Raw genomic sequence first — 24077 nt, forward strand, 5'->3', positions numbered from 1 at the left:
GGAACCAATAGTGATGAGAAGGAAACTGGGACTCAAATCAATGGTATGGACCAGAAGGAAGAAACAAACATCCAACCAGAAAAGAATGAAGAAACAAGAACTTGGAAAAATGAGGAGAGGCTTAGGAACCTCCAGGACACCTTGAAACGTTCCAACATCCGAATTATAGGGGTGCCAGAAGGAGAAGAGGAAGAACAAAAAATTGAAAACTTATTTGAACAAATAATGAAGGAGAACTTCCCTAATCTGGCAAAGGAAATAGACTTCCAGGAAGTCCAGGAAGCTCAGAGAGTCCCAAAGAAGCTGGACCCAAGGAGGAACACAACAAGGCACATCATAATTACATTACCCAAGACTAAACGCAAGGACCTACATCCAAGATTACTGTATCCAGCAAAGCTATCATTTAGAATGGAAGGGAAGATAAAGTGCTTCTCAGATAAGGTCAAGTTAAAGAAGCTCATCATCACCAAGCCCTTATTATATGAAATGTTAAAGGGAGTTACCTAAGAAAAAGAAGATCAAAAATAGGAACAGTAAAAATGACAGCAAACTCACAGTTATTAACGACCACACATAAAACAAAAACAAGAGCAAACTAGGCAAACAACTAGAACATGAGGGTTGTCAATAAGGGAGTGGGAGGGGGAGAGGGGGGTAAAGGTACAGAGAATAAGTAGCATAGATGATAGGTGGAAAATAGACAGGGGGAGGGTAAAAATAGTGTAGGAAATGTAGAAGCCAAAGAACTTATAAGTACGACCCATGGACATGAACTATGGGGGCGGAATGTGGGAGGGAGGGGGGTGGGCAGGGTGAAGTGGAGTGGGGGGGGGATGGGACAACTGTAATAGCATAATCAATAAATATATTAAAAAAAAATTATTGATGCCTAGGTCCCTTCCCACAGAGATTCCAATGAGCAAGGGTCCTGGGTGAGGGCCAAGTATTAGGAGTTTCAAAAGCTCCCCAGGTTATTCTAAGATTCAAGCCATGACCGTGATCTACTGTAAAATCAAGAAAGGGGGTGCCATGCCAGGACATACCAGAAGTTTGGGAGTTTGTACAAATTAATTCTCATAATATGAAGCTACACATGTCTGTAAATGTGTGGTAAAACACAGATGAAAACACCAAGGTGGAATGTTCTCGTTCCCTTGCATCTGTGCAGCTGTAAATGGTAACGGTCTGGAGGTGCAAAAGGTCTGGACATGCAGTTCAGAGTGGAGACATACTGGTCTCTACATACACATCTGGCAGACAGGCATCAGGCACTCCACTGTAATCTCCATCAGACCAGTGGCAAACATCCTCTTGCAGAGCTTTCTTAGGTCTATTCTTTTCCCCTCCAGTCGAAAAGCAAAATGGTGGAACATGATTCTGCGGCTAGCACTGAACACAACCAAAACTTAGCTGTAATTCCAGGGCTAATTTCTGGGTGAGGAAATTTTCCCTTTCCCACTATTTTTGCCGAAGTCTTCTCAACGTATCACAAGCAACTTAGGACAAACTCATGTCCCAAAGATATATCAAGATGGTTGTTGGAACTTTTCTGCCAGGTTCCCAAAGAATGTTGTAAATGTTGGCTGGATGCCATCTCTTCAGAGCCTGGGGCTCTAGGGCCCAGATGACACCCTGGATTTCCTGAACGCAGAGAGCCAGTGTGGTGTGAAGCCTGGAGTCCTGCATGGTAAAGTGGCATGGTAGTCAGGGCAGTGAATGGTGGGCAGGCTGTCCCAGACCTTAAGAGACCATTCAAACAACAAAGAACAGGTTGACCTTCAAAAAGGGAAGAGAGAAAACTATTCTTCAGATGTAATTATTTCCCTAATTGCCTCAACACTTACCCCCATGATACTACTTTAGGCTGTCTATAATTTCCAAGTCAGCTACCAATTAGAGGGGCCATGAAGAGGGACAGTGGTCCACGAATAAGACCTACAGTTGAACCTTAACCTTGGTAGAGCTTGCCCACCCAAGAGATTGGCTCGCTGAAGGAAGTTACGCCACACTGGAACTCCAAGCACAGCCTGGGGGTAAACTGTCTATGCAGACTGTATCCCTGGCACCTCAGGGCACTGGGCACTTGACAGGAGCCAAGGATTCTAGCCAGGCTCCTGTTCTCACAGAGATGCTCACAAGTATGGTTCGCACGTGTACCATTATGATACTCTTGACTTCTTTCTTTTGAATAGATTAGGCCCTCCCTGCCTGGAATACCCTGGTCCTACACAGCAACCCATCCTGGCAAACCCCTCTCCTTCAAGAAGCCCTCCCGAAGCCCCTGCCCGCTTCTAACCCCAAGTCTACCTTAGGTGGCCTTCTACAATTTCTATGGCCGGATTTTGTCTTACCAAAATCACAGCATCTACTTAATACTGAGAAGCTAGACCTTCTTTCCCCCTAAGATTACACCAAAGCAAGGATGCCCTTTCTCACCACTCCTTTTCAACGTTTTGCATTGTTAGGAAGTCCTAATAAATTTAAGACCAAAAAAAAGGGGGGGGGGAATAGAAGGGGTACAGATTGGACAGGGAAAAAAATCTCTTTATTCACAGATAAGAGAATCCTAAAGAATAAACAAAACACCACCTGGATCTAAGAAGAAAGTGCAGCAAGATTGCAGAATGCAGCATTAATACACGAAAGTCAACTGCTTTCCTATATACCAACAATGAATGAAAGAAATTTGAAATTACAACCAACCAAAGCATCGACACCAAACTCTGGTCATGTTAATTTCCCTTCTTCCAAGTTTATATTGCTATGGACAGTATCCAGTCAATGCTTGACAGGTTAAAAGGTCCCAGTAAATGTTGGAACAAAGCCAGAAACTAACCTCAGTGCCAGCCACACAAAACCCAAAGCCTGGGACAGAGAATTCCCAATCCCACAGACAAGAAACCATGCCTGCAGACAAACCAGGATGTTTTTAATGGCAGTAATGCAGAGAGTATGTCATGGTCCTAAAGTGAACAGGGAGCCAAGAGGGTGGCACGGAGATGAGGTGGTACCCAACGCACAGTTTACTGACCTCCCAAACACACCAAGTGCTGGCTTCTGAAGCAGCACTTTACTCAATGGCAGAGCTTTAAATATGAGTTTTGAAAGTCCGGGGGCCTAAAGGGAGACAAACCAACTTACTCTCAATCCTCTAAAAACCCACTTAACAAAGGAGGTGTGTTGACAGAGGCTTCTCTGATTTGGAGAACAACTGGTTTCTCTCTGGTTGTCTAAGCACATTAACCCCTTTTGCCTCTTCGGTGGGGAGTAGCCTCTGATGACAATGACTGCCCTCTCCCCCGAGGTGAAACTATTTCAGAGCCAGCAAGACCTCAGTTCAGGTTCTACCCATGTGACCCTGGACAGGCACCTCAACCTGAGGACCTTCTTCTATTGGGATTTTGTATTCAATAACAGCCACCTTGTGTTTCAGCAAGGGCTAAAGAAATATGCACTTTCTAGAAAATGGTTAAAAAAAAACATTTAATTCTGTTCCAATCCCACACAGAAACAGGTGAAGTCCAAGATGTGCAGCAGTAGCAGCCCTCAGTTACATCACTGGCTTGACAGAAAACAGAGCACAGCACCCAGATCCTGCATCATTATTGTCATGGCACCATAAAATGTCAGAAATCCCAGAGAGACCCGCTACCCTCCTGCTGACCAGACTCCCAAATTGTTTCTTTCATAGTTCTCAAGTTTACTGAGAGCTTTTCTCTTTCCTGTCCCTAAGAAAACATCAGTGGAACGTATTACTCCCTCATCTTCACCAACAAGCAATGTACGAACAAGACAGAACCATGTACAGCCCTTCCACTCTGTCTTCACAAAGTCTGTACACCACCTTGGGGTGGGGGGCACTTCAGTTGCTTCTCAAGCCTTTGACTAATCAGAGCCAAACAACACTCCTGCCCCATTCCTTTGTTCTCTCTACTGGACAAATGTAAGAACTTTCCATTTGCACTCCTTTAGAGCATGATGACATTTCATCTTTTGGATCTACCTCTGCACTGCGTTCAGGTCTAGGGGGAGATGCCCCACCTGCTGACAAAGGGAATACAGATGTGGGTTCTAACAAGGAGTCCTCATTGTATCTGAGGCCAGCCCTCATTACAGGGGATGATGACGTAAGGTAGAAAGCAGCTGGTTCACTTGGAAATTAAAGATGAAATGATAACAACAGCATAGGACACAGGAGCAGGAGCAGGAGGAAGGAGTGCAGTCTGTTGGCCCCCATCCCCAATCTCAGACAGTTCTGCCATCTTATCTTCAAGGCAAAGGAAAAGCATAAAAGGAAGTTCTGTACAGCCAGCAGTGTCCTAACCCTACAAGCCACAGTATGACAGGCAGCCAGGACACTGGGTTACACGGCAACCAACAACTATGACAAAGGCTCCACAGGTGCCCCAGGCAGGTTCACATTCAAGCAATGGTTTATTGGTGAGTTGAGGTGAGCTCTACAAAACACACAAAAGGGTACAAGTCCACAAACAGAAATACTTACTGTAAACGCTGCTGAATATTTGGCTTATTTTTGCCTGAATCTTGGCTAAGTCTGTATCTCTAAGACTGTGGTTAACTTGAACGGCTATCAAGAAAAACCGCAAAATGTTTTCCTTGCATTCTTACTGTAAAAGTTAAGACCCAATCAGTTCTCTCCCCACCGCTACCCCCAAAAGGATAAAAGATTATTTCTGCCCTGGCCAATTGGTTGGAGTGTTCTCCTATAGACTGAAAGGTCATGGGTTCGATTCCCGGTCAGGGTGTGTACGAGAAGGCAACCAACTGATGTTTCTCTTTCATGTCAATGTTCCTCCTCCACCCCCCATGTGTCACTCCCCTCTTCCCCTCTCTCTAAAAGAGCAATAAAAAAAAGGTTCTCAGGGGAAGATTAAAAAAAAAAGTGCTTCTATAACATTTCTTTATAACAGCTTCTTTAACATTTTTGAACTAAAAATTGTAACAATCTACTTTCTACAACCAAAAAACTGGCTTAACAGAAAGAATGCCAAATCATCCCTAAGTACACCACCAGTCCAACTCCATCTGAGGCCTAAAGAAAGAAATAAAGTCCCATGCTAAGAGATTCCTAAGCAGTCCAGGCTAATTTCCTGAGATTCCAGCACTTGGGTCATGATGTCACCTTTACAGGTCATGCCCTGGGCACTGTATCAACAACCCTCCTCTGTTGGACACAGAACCATTCCTTAGTCATGGAGCACCACACCTGCAGATGTGGACACTTTGGGGAGCAAATGTGCTCTCTCAAATGCAGGAGGCTTTGGCCTTGGCACTGCTTACTTGAAACCGAAGTGTCTGTCTTAATAGCAGAAGTGCCAAACACTTTATTAGGTGATTATTATGCATAAATGGGCAGAGTTCCCTCCCATTTTGAAAAGATCCTCACCGTAGAATTCTGCAGCTTTCACAAAATGTCACACAATTCTTTTTATTTTTAAATATATATTTTTTAAGATTTCATTTATTTATTCTTAGAGGGGAAATGAGGAATACAGGGAGAGAAATATCAATGTGTGGTTGCCTCTTGTGTGCCCCCAACTGGGGACCTGGCCTGCAACTCAGGCATGTGCCCTGACTGGGAATCGAACCTGCGAACCTTTGGTTCACAGGCCAGTGGTCAATCCACTGAGCCACACCAGCCAGGGCCAAACGTCACACAATTCTTTTGCAGTAGTATATTCATCAACAAGGGACCCCTGGTAGGGGTGGGAGATGTGATGATGGGACATGGGGGTAGGGCCTGGGACAACCAGGTTATGACCAATCCCAGCTAAGCAGCAGTTTCTTCTATGATGTCCCAGCAGTAGACGCCCTAGCCTCAGGCAGAACACCCAATATGGGCAGATGGAGAGAGGCACACGAAACAGGGACACATTTCCATGGCTCCTTTGGTAGCCCAGTATGACTGTACTCTGTGGCATGACATTCATACTTCCTTCTTCCTCCCCCAGAGCAAGGCTGCAGCAACAGGCTGCCACTAGGCAGGCACCACTGCTACAACGTTCCAATGCTATCTGTCCTTACAAGCAGGCAGCTCACCCACTGAGGCTCTCAGGCAAAAAACATGACTCAACTGCTGCTCTCAATAGAGCTCTGAAGAGGTGACTCTCATTTCTGGCTACACAGAGAACTACTTGGGGAGCTTGTTTAAAAACCCACATGTGGCCCTAGCTGGTGTGACTCAGTGGTTGAGTGCCAGCCAGCTTGCAAATCAAAGGGTCACTGTTTCAATTCCTAATCAGGGCACAATGCCTGGGTGGCGGGCCAGGTCCCCAGTAGGGGGAGCACGAGAGACAACCATACATTGATGTTTCTCTCCCTCTCTTTCTTTCCCTTCCCCTCTCTAAAAAAAAAGTAAGTAAAATCTTTTCAAAAACCCACAAAAAAAACAAAACCATGTGTGAAAAGTAGAAGAGCCCTGGCTGGATAATTCAGTTGGTTAGAGTGTTGTCAATCCCTGGTCAGGGCACATACAACAATCAACCAATGAATGCATAAATAAGTTGAACAAATTGATGCTTCCCTCGCTGTCTCTCAAATCAAATAAATATTTTTTAAAAAGAAAAGAAAAACAAACAGCACTGGCTGGTGTGGCTCAGTGGACTGAGTGCCAGCCTGTGAACCAAAGGGTCACCGGTTTGATTCCCAGTCAGGGCATGTGCCAGGATTGTGGGCCAGGTCCCCAGTAGGGGGCATGTGAGAGGCAACTACACATTGATGTTTCCCTCTTTCTCTTTCTCCCTCCTTTCCCCTCTCTCTGAAAGTAAGCAAATAAAAACTTTAAAAACAAATAACAACAACAACAAAAAAAACATGTATAAAGCAGGAGCTGACTACAAAGAGGCACAAAGGGAATTTTCAGGGTTGTCTGTATCTTGACTGTGGTGGTACATTTGTTAGAGTGAATTTTACAGCACATAAACTTAAGAAAATGATAAGCAAAGGAACCATGTCTGGGCCCCACCTACTTCAGACCCGGTGTTGGGCAGGGAAGGCAGAGACAGACCTAAACACAGAACAGCGTGGTCTGAATCCCAAGCTCCAAAGCTAACCCTGGGGATCTTCAACAACAGGTATCTCAGATCAGCTCGCCTGTAAAAAGCGGTTCACAGGGCCCACACTCACGGTTGTCCCAAGAATAAGCAGGCTTACAAATGGTTCCAGTCATCTGTAAAGTACTCAATGTTGCTCAATCACAGCTACTGAAATACTGCTGAACAACTAAGTGTTAAAAGTATTTTTCTGCGCGGGGGCGGGGGGGAGTACAGCTCTGGTTTGAGGTAAATAATGGGTCTGTGACTTGTGATTTACACTCAAGACAGCAAAGTACCAAGACTACAATTCTTACAGGTGTAATAATAAAAAAAAATCCTTTGTAAGTGACTATGGCATTTCCTGCACTCCCATCAATCGGGGAAGAGGGTCGACTCCTAGCTTGAGCAGGGGGAAAGTTGATACACAGCTTTTCAAGAGAGTGTTTAACATACAGGACAGTTCATCACTCTTTTGAGAAAACTAACTTATCCTGATTGAGCAAAGCTACTGTGTAATATTTTATATGAAATGATTCCTAGAGGACCTTAGCCCAATTTCAACATTTTGTTTTACTTCAAAACTAGTAAAGATATTGCCACTGCAAGGATGGGGAAGGGAAGCTGACTCCTCAGCAACAAAATGTACCTGAGAAGGAAATGACTGCCTATTGGTCCAGACAGTACACCTTTAAAGGGTTCAGAAGGAACAAGATGCACTAAACAGGACAATACTGCCTGTTGCCTGAGATCTTCTGAGTAAAATCTTTAACTGTCATCTCAACAAAATGTAACAAAGCCATACAAAGGGAATCACCTTGCATCACAACACCTCTTTTCACATGTGTTAGCTCACGGAGTTACTTACAATCATATTCCCCTGTATTCTGTGCCTGGTGTTTATATGTACAGACTTTATCTGTCACTTTTAACTGATGTTACAGCCACTAGCCACCATGAAAGGCCAAGGCTGACAAACCACTCCCTAGCTGTTTTACACTGAGATGTTTCCAGTTTTCCAAGTGTGGACATTATGGGGATGAGAAGGGAAGGATCAACAAACATTTGATGACTTATTATTACATGCCTACCTCAGTGGTCCCCTCTGTAAAAGGTGTGCAACAAAGCTCCTGACCAAAATGTCAGCAACAACACTCGGAGAACGCAAATGGAAAAGGTTCCCACCTGAAACCCTTACTCTGACATCTGACCAGTCACAGCTCATATGAAGAAATGTCCACCCATCCTTCATTGTCATTACTTTGATCACAGGCATCTTTAACTACACACCACACCACAAAACCCTAGCCCATTCTACCCCTCCACGAGTCGTTCACAGAAGGCATGCTGTGACAGAAATGCTGTGACAGAAATACCACTAGATGATCCTCAGCCATCTATTTGCTAGCATGAACGCACTCTGTGCATCTGCCCACGTCATCACTGGCAGTCACTAAACAAGCTCCACCCAAGGCCCCAAACTCCTTTTTAGAAGTGTTGGGCCCTGGCTAGTGTGGCTCAGTGGACTGAGCACCAGCCTGCGAACTGAAAGGTCACCAGTTCTATTCCCAGTCAGAACACATGCCTGGGTTGCAGGCCAAGCCCCCATGTGTGAGAGGCAACTGATGGATATTTCTCTCCCTATCTTCCTCTCTCTCTAAAAATAAATAAAATCTTAAGGGGAAAAAAAAAGTGTCAGGACTAAGCCTTTAGACTGCACCAGGGACAAAGCAGTCATTTCTAGAAAGCATCAGCTACAACACCGATCAGCTCTAGGATTGCCTGAGCACCTGTCTGCACTAGGCTAGCTTTGCATGCAGCTGAACGTCCTCCAAGCTGCCAGTGCCCCATTGGAGGGATTCTCTCAGCAGCCAAACCCAGCCTGGCCACAATGCCTGTTATGGCTGGCAGGCAATGTACTAGCAATAACTTTCCCAGTTAAGTGCCAATTTTATCTGTGTGTCCACACGCTTAGGGAATGCAGCTGGACTGAGACCAAGGAGCAATTACTAAATGCCTACTGAGCTTGGGGTTTCATGTGTTGGGATATTGTATTCTGACCTCCTAAGAACTTTGCACTCAGTAGGTATTAGGATCAAGTGTTGCAACTGAAGATGCTAACGTTACAAGAAATCAGTCATTTATCTGAGGTCACAAAGCCTGCAGGGATTTGAAGGTTGCATGACTTCTTATCCTATACCAAAAAATCATTTTTTTAATAAAAAGGACTTTATTTATTTATTTTTAGAGAGGGGAAGGGAAGAAGAGAGAAATTAATGCATGGTTGTCTCTTGCGCACCCCCTACTGGGCACCTGGCCCACAACCCAGGCATGTGCCCTAGGCGGGGAGAATCAAACCAAGCAACCCTTTGGTTTGCAGGCTGGCACTCAACCCACTGAGCCACACCAGCTAGGAACAAAAAAAGCATTTGATTGACTGATTCAGGACATACACTTGAAAGGCAAAACTGTATGACTTTTAGAAGATAATAAGATCCTTAAATTCACCTACATTAAAATCAAGATCTTCTGTTCCTCAAAAGATGCTTAAAAGTAGGGGGGCTACACCCAACTAGGGGAAGATATTTGTGAAATAAATTACCCACAAAGATCTGGTACTGGACTCTACAAAGAACTCCTGCAAATCAATTTAAAAAGATAAACAAGTGCCTGGCTGGTGTGGCTCAGTGGATTGCGCTCCAGCCTGCGAACCAAAGGGTCACTGGTTTGATTCCCAGTCTAGGGCACATGCGTGGGTTGCAGGCCTGGTCCCCAGTGGGGGACTCGTGAGAGGCAACCACACAATGATGTTTCTCTTCCTCTCTACCTCCCTTCACCTCTGCCTAAAAATAAATAAATGAAATCTTAAAAAAAAAAGATAAGCTAAAAAAATTGTGATGTATTCACATTTTGGTGAAAATGAGGTATGGTTACCACAATATGGATGAACCTTAAATGAGGAAGTGGCACAAGTCTGCAAACAGTATGCTAAGTGAAATAAAGCAGTCACAAAAAGACAAATACAGCATGATTCCATTTATATCAGGTATCTAAAATAGTCCAACTCTTAGAAGCAGAAAGCAGACTGTAGGTACCAGGGGCTGGGGGAGGAGGCAAGGGGAGTTGTTCAATGGATATAGTTTCAGTTTTCCAAGGTAAAAAAGTTTGAGATCTGTTGCAGAACAATGTGCATACAGTTAACACTTAAAAATGTTAAGAATGTAAAATTATACGTGTTTTTGACCAGAAAAAAAAAAGTAGGCAGAAGGCTTCAGCACAAATTCCTCACCTCTAAAACAGTGATAATACCCTCACAAAGCTGGTATAAGGGGCAAATGAAATGAGACAGAAAGTACAGTAAGAACTCAACAACACTATTAATCATGTCATTAAAAGTAAATGTCATGATTTAGTTACTAACTTTTAAAATATTTTCACATTTCATGAGCTTGCAATCATGGAGTAAAATCAAATGGGCTATGGGCTCTATTGGCAGGCTTCCTCCACCTGAGTTGACTCCAGGCAGACCCACAAATGACATCTTCTAGAACCACAGCTCAGCCTGCAGTCCCTACTTAAACCTTCATTCATTTTCTCTCTACCCACAAAGATAATGGGCCAAATGGGCCAGTCCTGTCCCCAAAGCTCTGCCCACAAAATGGGGGTGGGAAATGTGTGGAACAAATGCAACGGAAGATGTCAGATAAAACAAATTCCAGAGGGATAGAGAATTTTCTAGGGCAGAGACTAAAGAACATGACACTTATCTAGGTAACTGGAATTCAATCCAGGGTGGATGATTTTGAAGGAAAAGCCTACCCAATGAATGCTAATTCTCCACCCACTTACCCCATAGAGGCCTGGCTTTCTTAAGCCTGGGTCCCTTATAGGGAGACTCCATTTCCAACCTCCTATGGGAAGGGCAGAGGGAACATTTTTTTTTTCAGCTACACAAATCAGGATTCAGTCCCTAATTATTTTCTCACCCTAAATGCTGGCCCTAGCCCCCTCCTCTTCTCTCTCCCTATAGCTCCAGAGAGACCTCTCCCACCCTCCTGGCAAACCCCCCGAGCCTGGCTAGACCCACCCCTGTGTCACAGAACTGTACATCCACCTGCCTACAGGGCAATGTCAACCAGGACACCTCAGGATGACCTTCTCTAAAACCTGTCAAAGCAGGCATGATGTGAGTCTTCCAGCCACCTTCAAGAGCTTACTTGCCATGTGGAGGTAGTGGCCACTATGTGGGATAACCCAAATACCTAAACGTTTCCATCACTGCAGGAAGTTCCACTGGACAGCACTGCTTTTGAAATTGGGTGGGTCACTGTGAAATAAGAAAGATCCAAACCAGACTCTGAGAGATGGGGGGATTCTAGAAGCAAAGAGCAAAGACATGGAATGGGATAGGACAGCAGACTATCACAGAAGCCAGGGGCTGGGAGTGCCCAGAATGGGAGTTTGGTGTTAATCCTATATGCAGTGGGCTTTTAGAGCAGCAGGAGAATTATGCTGCAATCAATCTAATGTATTTTATTCATGTACTCTCTCATTAGATTACTAGTCGAGTTTTGCATGGAACTTGTCTAACTACTTCTACCACTTTCTCTTGAGTGAATTTTTCTCACAGCTACTCAGAGTCAAACTCTCATTCAATAAGATCAATTGTCATTTAACACAATCAAAGAGAAGTTTTAAAAGTAAAATAAAACTCTGTTCCTTTGGGGCACACTTGTTAAATGAATTGCATCACTTTTCCAGCACTGGGTCTCTCTGCCCACCATTAGAGATGAGAATCTCTAGAACACCTGCCTCACTCCCCACCAATCATGTTTAAATTGTACATGGCACACAAACATGGGAAACACCTTTTACTCACCATTGAATCCTCACTGCACACACAGGAGTATCACACAGTGGCGGATTGCCTAGTAAGTCCTGCACTGGCAGAATCACCCAATTTAGCATGTTACTTCAGGCAGGAAATTCCCTTTAAATAAGAATCCCTAAGTGGGAAATAAGAACCCATGAGCTGGAATTCAATTCCACTGTACAATAAGCAGTGCTTCAAGACTGAAGCTCACCATAATTCTAAGAAATCATCTAGTTCACGCCCCTGACTTACTTAAATCTAGGGTGCCTGGGCTTAAGATGATACCTACACCTCAGGTTACTGACTTCCTCAAACTTCCTCTTCTGTACTCACAGACCTTCACTGGAATATCAAAAAATGGAGGTGAAACACCCAATTAAGGTAGCTTGGTGTTCTAGTGAAAACCTTTTCAAGGTGATACATTAAATGAGATACACTTAATGAAAAGGAAATCCGCCCAGAGTAATGGCCCTCCCTGACTAATCCTCGAGTTGCCCTGGTGTCTCCAAGGGACAGGTGCTAGCTTGCAGAACTGTCAAGGTCTCTATCCAAGCCACAGCTGTCCTCAGAGATGCACCAGCCTAAACGCCTAAGCTCCTTTCCTATAGAAGGCCTCTCTTCCTTCTCAGACTGTCTAGCCTGACAGCAATTCTGAGCTCTACCTCGTGCTCACTATGCACCATCCCAACTATTCACGTACGGGAATTCCTTTCTTCTACAGCTCACTGAAGAGAAGCCAGGCGCACACGGGCTCTGGAGCCAGGCACTGTCACTTACCAGCTCTGTGACCTTGCAACCCTAACCCTGCCCAAGTGACTCAGCTCTCTGGGCATCAGCTTTCTTATCTGCAAAATGGAGACAATACTGAGGACTTAGGGAATACATAGGGCCTCAGAAATCTAGCACCTGGCTCACAATACGCACTCAAATATTCACTAAAATGGAGTGGTTATAAACATATGCTGAAGCTCGCAGTCTGGAGACGGAAACAGTGAGGAAGGAGAAATAACCGACATTACAACTCCACTACATTAAGGCTGACAGACAGCAGGGTGACTCATGTTAGACTTCACCATTTCAGAAGAGGCAAACAGTTAAGTAACAGGAACAAAAGGTCCATTCAGAAAAGGTAGTTACCCTTTACTGGGAAGTCTACTCACAGGCAACTTTTGCTAAAAGCCTTGATGTTTTTCACAAGGAGTCAAAGATCAATGAGAAGCATGGTCTCAAGGTGAACAACAGTAATGTGGGGTTCCAGAAAGCAAGCAGAAAAAGATGCAGACAAGGAAGGGTACCCAGCTCTCACAAGTGCAAGGGAAGGATGCTTGCATGGGTTCCCAGAGCAAAAAAAGCACAGAGATGTCCTAAGAAATGACACTGAGAATAGGCAAGCTAAGCTGCAACTCAAAAGGCCTCCAACATTGGTAATTTCTAACTGCATTCCTGGGATTACAAAGATATGTAAGTTACACTGAAATAGATGAGCAAAAAGGTGGTGTCATTTCCAGAGGACAGCTCATCTGTCAGCTCGATTGATTCCTAGTGTCAAAAAGAAAACAAATGAAGACAATACACACAACGTTTTTACTTAGTAACTTTTTGTAAGTGTAAGCCAAGTACCGTATCTTTCAGACCATAAGTCCCACCTAGATTTTAGAGGAAAATGCGGGGGGGGGGGGGGGGGGCCCTCTCCATACCCCCCCCCTGCCAGGTAAGCTACATTTGGACTGTAAGACGCACCCCGTTTTCCTCCCAAATTTGGGGGGTGTGTCTTATAGTCCGAAATACAGTAACTTTTAATGGTGATTAAAACCACCTACACATGGATAATACCACTTTTTACCAAACTCTTTAATGTACGCTATCTTGTTTGTTTCTCTTAATAGCAGGGAGAAACTGCTTAAGTAACAAGTCATGGCTGTTCAACAAGACTGTAATTCAACTGAGCAGAGAGCAATGGGATTAATTCAAATCAACACCAGTAGTAAATGAATGGGGGAAATATCCACTAGCACATACAAGTTTAATCTTTACACTAGTTTAAGAAGGAGCAAAAGAGTTTTTAATGTGCACTATTCTTAGAAGTAATGGTTCTTTTCCATCCTCCGACATCTCTGCCCCAATTACAGAAGTATGAATTATTCAAATTTATGGTATTATATTTCCTATTCTTTCACCAGACAGGGATTTGGGGGATGGAGAATATAGTGGCATTATGCACACCACCTGGTGTAGCGTGTTCACAATCCTAAGCATAAGCACATTATGCTTAAGAATGGTCGGTATTCCTCAATCTGCAGGTTCAAGGGCATGTGTGAATAAATGTCCCACAGCAGAGAGCAGGTGCTAAGCCACACAAGGGACCGCAGCCATAATCTTTCTAAGTCCACCCACATCCAACACCACCAAATGATCAGGCTGGCTAGTGACCCTTTGGGTTACCTCTGCAGCAAAGCCTCCAGGAGGCCACCAAGTCCTGGGGCAAGTTTTAGAAATGGTGGGAGTTTCTATTTAGAGCCCCAGAACACAAATCATCTTTCATCTACAGCAACTGCAGAAGGCCTATTCTGTCACACTCTAATATTCCTTACATCCAGGAAAGAGAACAAACTGAGAAAATGGTTTGTACAACACACAGGTCGAAGGCTCTGTAAAAACCTCTGGAGAATTTCTACAAGGACAAAACACAATGGGTACTCCACATTGTTTCCACTTCATAAATCTGCAAATGGCTGAAAAACCAGGGTGAGTGCAAAGAGGAAGGTCTTTAAGACCATCCAGAGCCTTTTAATTAACATAAGAAATTTCTCAGCCCTGGCCAGGTAGTCCAGTTGGTTAGAGCCCCATCTCAATATGCCAAGGTTGTGGGTTTGATCCCTGGTCAGGGCACATACAAAAATCAACCAATGAATACATAAGTAAGTGGAACAACAAACCAATATCTCTGAAAATCAACTTAAAAACATTTCTCATTGTTGAAGTAATCTAATTAATTAATTTCAGCACATGCTCCTTGGGTGGGCTTTAGGGTTCTAACCCTCCCCCCCCACAAAAAAAAACTGTTCAATGCTCACACATACACATTTTTTCTGAAGAAACAATTCACAGCAACCATCACATCCTCAGAGAGACCTCCGACCTCCCCTCAAATTAAGAACCAATGCTTTAGTGAGAAGCAGGGCTAGTCTCCTCCTTAGTTACTGGATCCTCAATTATTCTGAGCTCCTTAAAGCAGTGAATAAAGCCAACAACAAGATCTGTAGGAAAATGATTACTCTAGCAGGGCTTAACACTTGTTTTTGATTATGGGAATCTGAATAGCTTTCTGTAACACTAGAGGAATGCCAAGCAGCAGACTTTACAAGAAATCAAGTACAGGAACAGCTTAGCAAACGGCAAAATGATGATAGTTTTTGCAGGCATGGACAAAGATAAATCCAGTCTGTTGAAATATTCTCCATTACAATTTCATTCATGTAGTGTTTACTGAAATTTATCTACCTGGTGTCTTATCCAAGTCTTGCCCTGTGCTTCCTTGATAATCTAATTAAGCTCATTTAACCTGTTCCTTGAAAGCCATTTTTCTGGCCAATCCAGGCCTTTTCACTTATGACCTGAGCCCTTTCACTCTCCCAGGAAGACTCTTGAGACTTGGCTTGACTCCTCCCAGAGCCCCCACAGCAGCTCCTGTGGGGCTCTGGGAGGAGTCAAGTCTTACTTGGGATAAGATAAACCAGTCTCATTTATTCCTCTACCACAGAATTAGAAATATATACATCCTTAACTGTATTCACTTTACCCTTTTCTTGAGTAAGTCATTCTAAGCTGATTTCAACTAATTCTGGTTTATCACCTTAGTATGGAAAATTAAGTTCCCTTTCAGCCATCCAAAAGCTCTGCATCAAGTTAGGGGGTACACTCTACTCTTAGTGCAAAAGACAATTCAACAAAAGTATCCCATCTAGCATGTCTCACAATAATGAGCAAGTGAGGGGCAGAGATAGGTTACAAATGCCATGTTTGAGGCAAGGTGGTTCAGCATTCCATCCTGCACATGGTCAGAGATGGGCAATGACCTGAGACAGTCTACAGCCATCACAGAGCACTACTCAGAAGACTCACTTTTGACCTTGAGGTCAGAATATCAGAGTTAAAGAACCAGCTCTGATGTCCCTGTTGGAGCCTCTGTATCTGGCTGTGCCTGAGCCCCACTTCAGACTTCTTGACACATCAGCCAACAAATTCTTCTTGTAAGTAATTTTATGTTTGTTATTTATATCAGAGAGACCTATGGCCATTTACTAAAAGAACAGACATCTTAAGTAAAAAGCTGGAGGGCAGTATCATTACAGAACAAGTAGCTTGCCCCCACCCACACCCCTCTTTATATATATGTTTTGCCTACTGCAAACTACCAACAACCTTTACCATTATATGCTTCCTCAACTTTGCCACACCACTCCCACTCCCTACAGAGCTTCTAGCAAGCAGTGGATACGAGAAAAGAAACTAAAGATCAATACAGTTCACCTGCTCCTAGAAAGCATATCCAGGAAGGTCACCCTTGGGCAAGTGATGAAGAAATAGATTGCAAAACTGCCAAAAAGGGGGGGGGCAGGAATCAAGATACCCACAGTTACCATTAAGCAGTATTTAAAATGTTATTTCACACTGTGTTGATATGACCCACAAGAAACATTTTATCATGTAAACAAGACATACAATCAAAGTTTTATAAAATACCTTTGAACACCCTCTGACGTTTCTTTTTCCTTACGCAAAGACTGCAACCTGCCCTGGCTGGAGTGCTTCAGTGGTTGAGTGCTGGAAAGTGAATCAAAGGGTCACCAGTTTGGTTCACAGTCAGGGCACATGCCTGAGTTTCGGCGAGGTCCCCAGTAGGGGGCGCACGAGAGGCAACCACACATTGTTGTTTCCCTCTCCCTCTCTTCCCCTCAGTATAAAATCTTTAAAAAAAAAAAAAAAAGACTGCAACCTACTTAATTCATTTCATTATTCATAGTTTGAAAAACACAAATAAGAATTACTTTCTATTAAAATCTAGATTATGGTCAAAGTTCTTGGAGCCCAAACCTATTATCCCATTTCACATATGAGAATCGGGAGCTTGGGAAGGTATGCAACTGGTCCAAGGCAGGTATGGTGTGTTCCTCAGCCCAGTTCCTCCCCCTCCCCAACTTGTGCTGGCAGGTTCCCACACTCCATGCAGTTCTCCCACTTCAACCCTCCCAATGACACAATCTGCTCCCACAAAATATGTTTCCTCAAACACAGTGGAAAGTGTTTCAAGTGTAAAATCCCCAAGTTTTATCTCTTTCTTTTCTTTTACACAAAACAAAATTTCAAATGCCAATTTACCCACAGGCATAAATGTGTCACTGCCTAGGGTAGGACAACTGGGGAAATTAGCCACCCACAAGGACACAGGAATTACTAATTCCTGTTCCTGGAAATTGCACAATACCAAGCCCAACACCCCTCCCCTGGCACTGCTTCCACAGTGTTCCACCATCTGTGGACATAACAGCAACTAGGAATAAACAAGGAGTTTCAGCCTTAAGAGGAGGAGACCAAGAAGGTGACCACAGGCAAAGTGAGGCCTAGACAGGTTTTCTCAAAGCCCTGCAGGCAGAGCAAAGCAAGCACCCCCCACCCCCCACCAAAACAATAGAGACTCCCCTCACTCCCCCAATCTGAACATAATGAAGATGCGAGACAATCCCCCCCCACCCCCAGCATACAGAACCCATTTTACAAATAATGAAACTGAGCTTTAGGGAATTATGTAACTTGCCTGAGCTCAAGGCCAGAAGGGGGTCAGGCTAGGCCTGAAACCTGACAGAAGACTCCATAGTTCCCCCTCTCCGGTACACAGTCCCACCCAAGCCCAACCAGCACAGCTGCCACAGCCCAAAGTCCTGGAATTTCCTACATTGGACAGAACAGATTAACATTCGTCAAGGAAAAGGTCACAGAATAGCCTACATCTAGGTGAACCAAAGAAATCTTTATTTGTATGTCACAGATCAAAAAGAAAAAATGGCATATGCATGCAAGTACTCTTTAAAAAAATATATCTTCACCTGAGGATATGTTTATTGATTTGAGAGGGAGGCAGGGACACAGAGAGAGAAACGTCAATTGGCTGCTTCCCACACATGCCCCAACTGGGATAGAACCCGCAACCTAGATATGTGACTGGGAATTGAAACCACTACCTTTTGGTGTACAGGACAATGCTCCAACCAACTGAGCCACCCTACCAGGACCATTCAAGTACTCTTAACTGGCATGTAAAAGCTCAGATTTGACCAACCCCTGAAATAAATATGTTCTCCAATTGGGTTTAACACAAAAGGCATTCCACATGGACTTGGATCCTAACAGCACCTAGTACTGTTGACTGGCATGGACTGGTTCTTCTGGTCAACAGGCCCAAAGTCCATTAGCAGGACCTCCACCTCCCAGCCAGGAACTCCCCTTTCAGCTGTCTTGCCTCCCCCTTCCACAGAGGCCCTGACTTATGACACAACCTTCAGGAAGACCAGAATCCTTTCACCAAGATCAGTTGTCAACGCAATTTAAATCAGGGCCAAAGAGGCAGGGAAGGCATGAAAAGATGCAGTGCTCTTGCACTGGAAAAACTTCAATACATCAGCAACTTCGGGCCACTGCCTTTCTTCAGATAGGTTTTAATGAAAAACTTTCCTGGTTTTAATGAAACAGACAAATGACAGTTTAGGCCTGAGTATACATTGGACCATGTTGCCCTGCTGGCTCATTTCCCCAAATTCTTCTCCAGGATCCCAGGGTGGAAGCCTGAAAGCCAGAGCTGCTTCATTTCCATCAATCTCATCATCACCATTTTCAATCTTTCAGATAAAAACAAATTCTCACTAAAAAAGCCCAATCCCCACTTTAAACAACCCCCTCCATTGGTCCCCACTCACAGCTCACTTGAAGGAAGACACACACAGGGGGAGGGGGGGTCTGAAAGGCAGCAGGCAGATCTTGGTGTCACGTGTCTGCCGGTGCACTTTCCTAGCCCTCAACTGCTCCACTGTCTTAGCTGGGTACCTAATCCCACACTTCAATTCTTGGCCATGGTCAATAACAGCAAGTAAGTAGCTAACCTTGAGAGGGCACAGCCTTCATTTCACCCTCAGCTGAAAGATTTGTAAATGAAGTTTGGGGAAGGTTGACTGACAGTTGGAAGGCCCCAGAGCAAACAGCAGGGCCAGGATTCAAACTGGGGTCTAACTGGTGGTATCAGTCTTTGGAGCAGGCTAGAAAAAAATGAGACAGGACCAGACACCAGGAGGCCACTCAAGCCCTCCCGCATCACCCTCCCCAGGACATTCAGATAACACTAGACTGCTAGTGTAGGGCCAGGAATTCAAGAAACAAAGTCCAGCTCTGGGCAACACAGAGTAAAAGGTCAAAGAGCAAGATCTTGAGACACTTCTGCTTCTCAGAACAAACTTCCAAGACAACTTTGTTTTTATGCAATCGCTATGGGTGGGGGTTAAAAACGTCAACTAATAAACAAGATACTGTGAAGCTGTGATCAGAGAAATGGAAATTCATGGAACTTTTCTAAAAAAACTAATCTCTATCAAGTTTTCAGAAACACACACCCTTTGGTCTAGCAATTCCCACTCTAGACATGAAAAAAGAGAAAACTTAATAATCATGTGCAAAATTAGCAGAATTAAATTATAATATGTTCATATGTTAGAACATTAGGCAACCATTTAAAACAGCATTTTGGAAATGTTCACAATGTAGTATTTTTGAAAACTTAAAGAGTTCAGCCCAATTTTGTTACTCATATATAAAAAGTCTGGAATAAAAATGGATTTAAGAGATTTTGTAACATTTAACATCACCTTAACATTCTGTATTTTCCAAATTCTTTAAAATGACCACGTACTACTTTTGTTTAAAGAAAAAAACCTTATGATCTCATTTTCAAATGTGGACCAACCAGTGCTATTCCCCTTCAAAGCTTCATCAAGAATGGGACAGGTGGCTGCTTTGCCCAAACTATGACACTGGACTCATTCTTCATCTATTTCTGTAGAATGGAATACATCCTATGGTTTACGCTGGGAATAAGGATGCAATGTAATCAAGTTTAATCACCTAAAAACTATTTAGATTTTAAAAAAACCTGTGTTTTTAAAAACACCATTTTACTACATCAGGAGTACAAATTTGGGGTGCATATTCCAGACTGTTTTATGTGCCTTATTAGCACTTAAAACCATTCTCTAACAATGTGCAATTAAAAAAAGAGGGAATTAAACCATGCAGACGGTACTACATGTCAACATGCTGACATCCTTGCACTTTCACTTCCTCATACTTTTAAATGGCCACACCACACTCCATTAAGCTTTTGTTTTAAACCCTCTGTAAAAGCACCAGAAAATCAATGCTGTTAAAAAGGTCACAGTGTAGCGTTGCCTGGTGTGGCTCATTTGGTTGGAGCGTCATCCCATAACGAAAAGTTGTGGGTTCTATTCCCAGTCTGGGCATGTATGATCCCATTCCAGGTGCATACGGGAGGCAACCAATCAACGTTTCCCTCTCTCCCTCTTTCCCACTGTCTCAGCAATGAAGAAGAAAAAAAAGTCCTTGGGTGAAGATTAAAAGAAAGTCATTGGGTAGCCTCAAAAATTAGGTACCATGACCCAACAGTTCCACTCCTAGGCGTCTACCCAAGAGAAATTAATTATGTCCAAACAAAAATTTGTATATGAACATTCACAGCAGCACTATTCATAATAGCCAAAAAGTGAAAACCACCCAAATATCTACCAACTGATGAATGGATAAGATGTAGTATATCCATATAATACAATACCATTCAGTCATAAAAGGAATGCTGATTAATGCTACAGTACAAACCTTGAAAACATTATACTGAGTGAAAGCAGCCAGACACAAAAAAGTATGTGTTGTATGATTTCTAAAATATACAGAATAGGCAAGTACTGAATTATACACTTTAAACTGGTGAACTGTATCATATGTAAATTATACCTAAGTAAAGCTGTTAAACATAACATATTCAATAAATGCTTGGGCAATGAATACACTAATAAAGAATATACATACCAAAAATATTGTATACATACAATATTACTTTTTTTGTCTTCCCTTGTACATAGTAAGAGCTCAGAAACTAACTGTTGAAATGGATTGGCCAATCACATACACATGAAGTCAGAATACTAAAAAGTGCTCAATTTTTTTTAAATATCAATTTTTTATTGACGTGAGATTTACAATAAGAAATGCTACCCATACCTGTTTATTATTATGCATTTTATCTATTAAAACATTTTTCCAGGTCAGAGTTGAACCAGTCTAAACCCACTCACCACACTTCAAACTACCAAATGGGAAATACACTGTAGAGAGTGCACAGAAGCAACTGCATGCCACACTGCCTTGACTATTAATAGACCTACTACAATTTCTAGAGAACTTAAAAGTTCTTAGTTAAAATTCACATTCCCTGTAAATCACTAATTATGCCTGCTGTTAGCAATATTTATTAACTTGAGGAATTATTTACAGTGACTATTATGGATATGCCAAATTCTTGCTCAATTATCTCACCAAGTTTTTCACTCAAAGAATATTTTAGGTGCTCTTCTAGGCAGTAAGGATACAATAGAGAACAAAAATAGGCAAAACGAAGCAAACAAAACCTTGCCCTCATGGAATTTAGGAGTCTAGTAAAAGGAAAATAAGAAAATTTTATTTTCACAAACTCAAGTCTTATGAATTAAATGTCAAGAAATCCCTACAATCCTCACTTTGCAAATGTGACATGTCCAGTCTTTTCTAAACACCCCAGAGTCACAAATTTATGAAATGTTAGTAGCAGTTTTCAATGACAGGCTTTTCTTCCATTTCTATAGATTTGCTAAGAACAAAGACAAACATTATCTACTTCACAAGTTTATTCAAAATCAAGAATCCAAACACTTTACATACATATAATTGTGATAGACGACAGTGGGTTGTCAGATTTAACAATCCAGGACTTTCAAATCACTGGGGCATCAAAATGGTTTTTTCCTTTAAGAAAATAAGACTCCAATCTCCCCCTAGAACCTGTAACTCTCAAGGCATTCAATAACCTGAATCGTGAAACACAAAAATATCCCATACATCTAAAAGCAAAAGTGCAATGTAGTACAAAGATCACAACTGGCTCAAAAAGATAACTTTTGGAAACAAAGTCTAAGACATTTACTCCACAGCTGAGTCCTTAGATACTATGTTTCTTACCAAGGTAAGGGGTATGGTGGACAACTGGGGGATGCATTTGGTTTCAGTTCAGTCTTTTCCTTCTCCACTTGGTCAATGGAAACCATCTGAGAGTTTTATCTGCCCCATGTTGAAGCTTTTGGGGAGAAGAGGTGGGTTATCTACAATGCCTTGCTGAAAAGATAATTCCTAGCCAAATCAAACCGAAAGGAATGTTTTATTAAAGTTATTGGCAAGGTCATACATAAAACTGTGCCATCCAAAACCTTCTTGAAATTGAAATCACCTTCATAAATCCTGTAGAATATCGCTTCCTTTGCAATTATTTCCAAGGACTACCAATTCCAAGGGCTCACAATTTAAGGAACTTGACAACTTCATTCATGAAAATCTCCCAACTGTTGTTATAGCACCGAAAAGCCTCTGGCTTAGAAATACACTGTGACTTGGTTTTGCTAACCGGACAGCTACAGCCCACTCAAAGGTAAGCAAAGACACTTCAATTTTCATGAAGCACAGACTGCATCCAAGGAGTCACTTCTTGCATCAAATTCACAGGTTAAAAACGAACCCACGGACCACAACCACAAACCCTACCAGGTTGCACGAAACAGCGAATGAGTAAACAACTAAATAAAAACACTTCAAAAAACAATGCCTGGTCTTGATAAAAGGGAGGTCAGCCAGCCACTCAGCAAAAGCACATGACTCATCCAACGGCCTGAACACCGTCCACTACACCAAAATGGGATTTCCCATCTTCGTCCAAGGCCGGGCCTTGGGGGCGTCTCAGTTGGGTAAAGCTGTGCTATTTCCGTTAGCGGGGGTCATTTTATTTCGCTGAATCACAACTCCATTACATTCCCACCCCACCCCAAACTACCACCTCGTACAACACTGCAAAAAGACGAAACCGAGGCAAGAACGCCAAGCGAGCACCGACCAAGCAAAACAAAGCGCCCAGCGACAGGCTGCCAGCCTGGATGTAGTTGGGTAATGAGGGCCAGGCTCGCCCCCAAGGCAGGCGTGCAGCGGCAGCCTCTTACTGGGGAACAGCCGTATTTTCCGCAAAGCTCCGGGGACACTCGGGAAGGTGAGGAAATGGGGGCGGGGGCGTGCTGCCCCAGTACGGAAAGAATCAAGGTGCCGGGGCAGGGAAAGAGCGCGCCGGGACCGGCCCACGTGAGCAGTCGGTCTGAGGCAGAGCCCGCCCCGGAGACTGCAACGCCGCAGCCACCACGCCGGGCTTGGACTTACCCGAGCCGGGCAAGCCGCGGGCCCAACAGCGGCCGCTGCCGCTTCCTCCGCTTCCTCCGCTTCCTCCTCCTCCTCCTCCTCCTCCTCCTCACTTGACAAAATGGCGGCGACAGGAAGTGCCGGGCGCCTCGGCCCGCCCCCTGCCCGCCCCCGGCCGCCCGCCCCGGCGCGGCGCCCGCGCCCCCTGCCTGTGCCCCCGCCCTGCCGACCGGTCCAAGCCCGGGGGCGTCGGTGCCAACGACGGGGCAAGCCAAGGGCCCGATGCCCCGACGCCAACAGCGCAGGCGACCTCAGCACGAGCGGGTGGCGCGGGGACACTGGAGGCCCGCAGGCCTGAGCCCGCGTCGCCCCGGCCTCCCCGCCATGGCGCCGCGCCGATGGCGTCGGAGCTGGCGCACCGGCCCTATTACGCAATGCAGGTGACGCGGGCCGCGCCGTGAGCGCTCGCCGACCGCCTCGCGCGGCTCGCCGCTCCGAAGGGCACCGGCCCTTACCTGAGACGCTAGGCCGCACGCCGCCCCCGCCGGCCGCCGCAACCTCCTCCTTGGGCTGCTATGCGGCGTCGGGGCCCACCCGTCGCGCCC

General features: G+C 44.1%; 1 protein-coding gene across 1 annotated transcript in view; it reads right to left on the bottom strand.

Annotated features, from left to right (window-relative positions):
• Positions 1-23598, bottom strand: part of BRD4 (bromodomain containing 4) — a 78110-nt gene extending 54512 nt beyond the window's left edge. Inside the window, 1 exon segment of the mRNA XM_053911936.1 lies at positions 23494-23598. The gene's annotated coding sequence lies outside the window, so the exon portion shown is untranslated.
• Positions 23599-24077: the final 479 nt, after the last annotated feature.

Source organism: Desmodus rotundus, chromosome 9 (assembly GCF_022682495.2).
Source record: "Desmodus rotundus isolate HL8 chromosome 9, HLdesRot8A.1, whole genome shotgun sequence".
NCBI classification, from domain to species: Eukaryota; Metazoa; Chordata; class Mammalia; order Chiroptera; family Phyllostomidae; genus Desmodus; species Desmodus rotundus.